The sequence below is a fragment of the Physcomitrium patens genome, chromosome 22 (genome assembly GCF_059467195.1).
Source record: "Physcomitrium patens ecotype Gransden chromosome 22, ASM5946719v1, whole genome shotgun sequence".
In the NCBI taxonomy this organism is placed as follows: domain Eukaryota; kingdom Viridiplantae; phylum Streptophyta; class Bryopsida; order Funariales; family Funariaceae; genus Physcomitrium; species Physcomitrium patens.
The window spans coordinates 9,119,944-9,127,500 of NC_143431.1; positions in this window are offsets into that span (position 1 = coordinate 9,119,944).

Below are 7,557 nucleotides of genomic sequence, written 5' to 3' on the forward strand. Positions count from 1 at the left end.
TTAGAGAAAAAACTTGATATGATTTTAAATAGCATTAGATTTGGGTGATTTGGATTTGCATTGACTTTGTAAGAGCTTTGCAAAGTTGGGATTTATTTTGGATGACTCTAGTTTTGTGAAATAAAGTAGGTGATACTTTTTGAAGAATTTTGTGAGTTTGGCATTAGATCCATAGGTGAAATTTTCAAGATTTGTGGGTTTATATGTATTCAATATTTTCTATGAGTTTGAGCTTGATCAAAAGATTGAATCAAGGGTTATTGAGGTTTAAGTGGATCAGGGTCTCAGAAAATAGAGTTTTAGATCCAATGAAGATTTCTAAGATTTCTTGGAATCTATTAGTTGAATTAGAGTGGAAATTATGTATATGGATAGTAGACTTATTTTCCTACATATATAAAAATTTTAAATCAATTAAATAGTTCAATAAAGAGATATTAGCACTCGAAATTCAACACTCAAATTGGAGAAGGAGGCCGACCAATATCCATGCAATTATTAGGGTTGATCTTTTTTTTTGATGAATTTGATCTTCTTCAAAACTTCTATGCTTATTACTAAGTTAATTCTAAAGAGATTTATAAAATTTGAGTTAAAATCAATAGTTCATTCATTAGTTATTAAGGTTTAAATGTGCTATAGGAATTACTTGGTTTATTTAGGATTTGATTAGGATATGTTTAGGGTTTAATTAGGATTTGGTTAAGATTTGTTTATGTTTTTTTAGGTTTTGATTAGGATTCATTAGGATTTGAATAGGATTTGATTAAGATTTATTTAAGATTTGACTAAGATTTATTAATGATTGATTAGAATTTGATTAAAATTTGACTAGAATTTGGTTAGGATTTGATTAAGATTTAATTAGAGTTTTTTTAGGATTTGACTAGAATTTTATTAGGATTTGACTAGGATTTGGTTAGGATTTGATTAAGATTTATTATGATTTGATTAGGATTTGATTAGAGTTTGTTTATGATTTGACTAGGATTTGGTTAGAGTTTGGTTATGATTTGATTAGGATTTGACTAAGATTTGGTTAAGATTTGATTAGGATTTGATTAAGTTTTGTTTAAAATTTGATTAGGATTTGGTTAGGATTTATTTAGGATTTGATTAAAATTTGGTTAAGATTTTTTTGAAGATTTGATTAGTATTTGGTTAAGATTTTTTAGGATTTGATTAGAATTTATTTAGAGTTGATTAGAGTTTGGTTAAGATTTGACTAGTATTTGGTTAGGATTTGGTTGAGGTTTGATTATGATTAAGTTTAGATTTGATTAGTATTTACTTAGAATTTGGTTAAAATTTGACTAGGATTTAATTAAAGTTTCTATTTTAATATTTTATTAAGATTTCTATTTTAGTATATTTTTGAATTCTTATATTATTTCTTTATGATTTCTTTAAAAGATCTTTAGGAATATTTTATATTTTTTATATAATTCTTTTGTAATTTTGATTGACTTTGATTGATATTTGATTATACTTACTAATCTTTAATTGTAAATTGTTTAAGAATATATTAGAGTTATTAGGACTTGTTGTTGCAATTTTCTTTTTATCTTCCATAGTCAGATGCCTAGTACATTCTCAAGCCAAACGCCACGTATTATGACAATGTTCCTATTGCAGCAAATAGTAACCATTTGGATATATATGTGGTATGTCAATTTAAGCCTAATCGCTTCTAAACGAAATACATCTACTTTATAAATTCTAATGTAAGTACCTCCGCCATTTGCCAACCTTGACTCTTTTTAAATGATGACATTCTATCTTTGAAATACCTTCTCGATTTGAAATCATTGGACACTTCAACACCCATTGCAAACTCATTAATTGGAAGGTGAAGTACCTTTTGTAAGGTAGTCTCATTGATCCCAATAATACTCTCCTTGACAAAATTCAAACCATCTTTTAAGCCATAATTTGCTATATACTCTTCCATCAATTCTACATTAATTCGTGGCAAGTTATTTGAGCCTTACAAAAACTGATATAATTGTACATTTCTAAAAACTTTTTGCCTTTTTGGAAACTAGCAGTTTTCCAACTTCATTGGTTCCATATTAGTAAGAACCACTAGGCATGGTGATCCCAAATTACTCTTGGTTCTCACATTTTGGCAACTTTCCTCTCTATCTATAGCTCTCTTCACTCTTTCTATCAACATTAAGGAATACTTGCTTCTTACTCCTTGCTTACATTAACACTACTTTCTTATTTATTGAAGTAAATCCTACACTTCAACAATTACAACTCAAAGAAATTTTTTAAAAATTCTAAAAAAAAACTTCTACTAAGTGCCTTGGTCATAATCTTTTACTCTGGGTCTGAATTAATAATTCTTAATTTAATTTACTCTAACCTCATTTTTGATTTTCCTGTCTAATCAATATTAGGATCCAAAATCAACCATCAGCCATCTTTAATTTCCATCATACATCTATGATTATATGCAATCTATCATTAACAAGCCCTCTTCCTTCCAATTCTTGAAAATTATCCCGGGTTTATGTATAATAAAGTTGTAATTGGATTCCGTTGATATGTGTGGTAAATTGGGTACCCATAAAATCTTCCAATTGAACTGACCATTAGAAAAACCTTCCACTATACAATATAATCTATGCCAATCGACTTGAAATTTTTCCAAAAAATTATAAAATTGAATATCATAAAGAAACACTAGATTATTGGACAAAAAAGATTTGGGATGTAATTTACTATCATAATAATTCTTACACCGATGTTGTGTAGCTTCTATAGTCAAAAGACCTGTAGTCCTAACTTCATTCAATTTTTTCAATTGTGCAAACTAATATTGGAGGAAATTATTATCGCCAAGACGTTCATTCAATGTAATTTTTAAACTTTGAACTTCCAATTCAATTGATAATATTGCCTCTTGCTTGTACATCAATTCAAATGGTGTGGAATTGGTAGCTACTTTATACATAGTATGATACGTCTACAAAGTTGCAAATAATTTTGTAACACAATCCAATCCTCCACCAGACATAGTCTTAATTAAAACTTTGGACAGAATATCATTGGTCTTTTCAATCCATTGGCCCAAGGGTGATATGAATATACCAACCTTCATTTCAATTCTTTAAACAAAATTGTACATTCCTCGGTCCAAATTGGACTAGACTCATCTGACAATGATTTTTTTAAGAAATTAGTTAAAAATTAATATATAATCGTAAATGAATGAATAAATTATCAATAATAATTGACATGGCCAACAAAACCACAAACACTCGACATTATTTCTAGCTTTGATAAAGTCAATATACAAGCTACTTTATTTGAGTCAGTAGCAATACCAAGGAGTGAGATGATGTGTTATAATAATTTACCAAACAGTATCCCAAATTGGCATTTTTCTAAATTCAAAGAGATCTTATAATGGCCACAATGATCTAAACATTTACTAAGACATTCCAAATAATCAATCTTTGTACTAAATATATAAAAATCATCTAAAAATATCTCCATCAAATATCATAAATGATCTTGAAAAGCTTCCATCATCACCCTATAAAATGTAGCTGGGGCATTACATAATTAAAATGGCATAACTTTATAAGAAAAGGTCCACTAGTCCGTAGTAAAAGTAGACTTTATCTAGTCCTCTTCTGTAATTTTAACTTGATTATAATCCAAAAATCCATCCAAAAAGGAATAACATTCATCCCCGGCTATCATATCTAGAATACTATCCATAAAAGGTAAAGAAAAATAATCCTTCTTGATAGCCGCATTTAATTTATGAAAATCTTAACAGATTTGATTCTTCTTTGGCACCATTATAATTGTTGAAATCCATTTACTATATGAGACTAGATAAATAAAACCCACATCAAGAAGTTTGTCTAATTCCTCTTTTACCATAAGGAAATATTTTTGATTGAGTCAATGTTATCTTTGATGAATTGATATAGTATTTTCCTCCAAAATAATTTGATGCTTACAAACTTCAGCAAGAATGCCTTTTAAATCCACATATAATTATGCAAAAGAAGATTTATGACTTAGGAAGAAAGCCTTCTAATTTTTCAACTTGATATCCATAATCCTATTGTATACTTTGATAACCTTTGGTATTTCATTGGTGCCTAAGTTGATGGATTGGCACACAGGTTCCTCAACAACATCCACTTTGATTTTTTCTTCCGACTCGTAATCTTTCATATAATCCAACAAATTAGAACTATCCAATTTTGGTTCTAATGTACTGACTTCATTAACTACGGAATTATTCATCTAATCGATAATAGCATAAGCAGAGTTCACTATATCTTCTAAATGTACTAAATATTCTTTGGATCCTCTACTTTAATATAATACACCTTGATTCTGTATATGAATTGGATCATCACCAACTTATATTGCATTTGCAATTTTATCATAATCCACATCATATTGACCCTCATTGTCAGTTGTCACCTCTGAACCCAGAATTTGAGATTCTCCATGATATTGAACTAGATACATTTATAACACAATCTTGTCTTTCCCTTTCTCAATAGTCAATGTTCCATAACTCCAATCGTTCTTAGCTTTGGCTTGATATAGCCACGGCTGACCTAATAAGATTGGTTAGGATAATGTAGAACTCTATAATTGAAAAATAATATAATCAATCTTGTATATGATTCCAACAATTATAGTGTCAATACTCCATAAGCTATCCATTGGTTTCTCCTAATTATAATCTACCATTTTCAATACCAATATTATGGATAATAATTGTTTTAAGTCCAAATCCTCCATTGTATCAATGTTCATTAGATTCATACTAAAGCCACCATGTACTTGAACTTTAGAAATAAAAATACCATTGATGGATACATCAATAGTTGGTGCTTTTAGATCTGGATTCAAACTAACTTCATGATTTTTTCTATTATGGGACCTACGTCTTATTAATGAAGAATTCAATATAGAATAACATTTCAGTGCTATTGCCAAAAGTTGCTTCATTGTAATAGTGGGCTGAATTGCATCCAAATCATTCAAAATATCATACAATTCCATATTGGTAGTGATTCCCAAGGCCCTCTTCTTTTTCATGGATTTCAACTTAATCCTTTGAGATAATATATCTTTTTTAATGGAATTCAGAAGTGGAATAGTTAAATGAACTTTTATGGAATGTCTGTCCATGAGAAGATCTTTTAATGTATAATATGACTCCTAGAACTTTCTAGATAATGATATTGATTTAGGTTGAATCAATACCTTGGTTTTAGGAATATCATTGGATTGCATAGACAAACCACGTGCCATGATGGATAATATTTTTGATATAGATATTAGATTTAGAGTTTTCATAATTAGATTGAAGTGGTCCTTCACAAATGGTATATCCAATTATTGAATTAGATTTTTTTTTTGTTGGCCTCTAGTAAGTACTGCATGAACCTATTCCACCCGATTTACAAAAAAATCTTGTAGACCTTGATTATTATCCTCTATCTTACTATGCAGTTCGATCTACTAGTCTCAGTTATTAAAATTAAATGGAGCATTGCACTACTGATATGTATGTCCTAATTCTATATACTTGAATACTTCATCATTGGCTCTTGCATTGGAACATTCACTAGCATAATGTCTTATCTGCCTGCAGCGATAACATTGAAGTAGTCTTCTTCTAACTCCATCAAGAATATTAGGTATTTCTATTGATATATATTGATTAGGCCTGTTCTAGATTGGATGGATAAATGATCTCAGTTGTGCAATTGGTATTGTAGAATCTGAAATTGGTTTCTGAATGGATAGATATTGGGAATATCCTTGCTAATTTTTCTCAATATCTTGAGAATTGGGTCCACATTCTTGGTTATATACATAATTTTGAAAATTAGAAAAATTCTTATTTTTTTTATTTGAACAATTCTTGCTCCAGCCAAATGTATTTCTTATTTGGATTTGATTAATATCCCATGAAGTCGGTTAAATCATAGTCTAATTATCGAATTGTTGTTGCTTTTGTAAATTCCAAAAATTGGTGGTGGCATGCTTACCTCTACAAAATATACAATATATAGTTATTTGGGGTGGTGAAGAACATTTTGTTCCCGAATTGACTTATCCTTTATAATTATTGCATCAAATATTGGGATACATATTGGTCAATTTATGCCTCTTTTCTTTATCCTTTATCAGATTAACAACCAATTCATGCATCTTTTTTGTCAAAATTAATGACAAAGCCTCATTTGGATCCTTTGATATTATTTCATTAGGTAACTCTTTCATAGGTATTGATTTTTGATATGGAAAGTATGGAGAATACAGAACTACTGTTATTGATGGTACAGCTTGTAATGGGACATTATTAACTATTTTTTACAGATTAGTACTAATATTTGATCCGTAATCAATCATTCTTGATTAACTATCCACTACTTCATTTCAAGTTGGCATTTGATAACCTCCTTGAGATAGAATCATTGTGGCTCTTGTCATTAGGAATTGGTCATAATGACATTCTTTCCATATCTTAGCTTGATCAAGTGAAGAAGCAATAGTAGCCAGTTGGGCCTCCTTCACAAACATCTTCAATTCTAGTGGATATAGTCCATTAATTAATATAGAAAAAACAAACAAATCCGGTATTTTTTTATTTGGCCATTTACGAAGGATATTTGCTACTCGGCCATAATATGACTACACTATTTCTCCTGATACCATTCCACTATTCATTAACCTTTCTTTGAGATATTTTTCAAATCCAAATAATCAAAAATGGATTAAAAATATATTTTTTAATGCCTTCCAAAAATATTTTATTAGTTGAATTAGAGGTAAAAATGATAAATTTTGAAATATGCTAAATTGGCTCTTATTGGCAAGAAATTTATGCCATTCTAAAGAATCCATTTTATTAAAATCGGCTATATCCACTATTAAAAAAGTATCCAATAGAGTACCTAATTCTTCTATGCTTCCTTCACTTTTAGTTAACGGGCTCAAGAGATATATTGGACTGTTGACAAAATTTCTCGCGAGTATTCTTGGCAATTTTCAAAACGATATATATATCTGAAATATTAAAGGTCTCTTAGGTTTTGGATATGCTTGGATATGCCGATAGACATGCAATCAAGATTTAATCCAACTATGTTGCCGCTTCCTTTTTAGATTATGCTCTTGCTCGTCTTACAATAAATTTCTTGCTTGTGCTCTCTCCTGTCTTATTTTCAACTAGAGTGTTTTTGGAATGTGATGTTCTCATTCTTAGTAATCATAATCTTTCATTACATAATAATGAAATTTTTTTCTATCTCCAATCTAAATATACATTTGACTTTATTTTTGAACCAACATCAATTTTATAACCTTTTCGTGCAACATTCAAAATCACTCATATGGTAGTTAATTCCTAATATTCAATACTATTGCCAATCCTTGGCAACAGTGCCAAAATGTAATTGTTGTTTTACTTATTCTTCAAATATCTTCCCAGAATAAACCTATAAAGGAGAGTTCAAATAAGGGAAAAAACTATCCGCATGAATTAACACATTAAGGTCA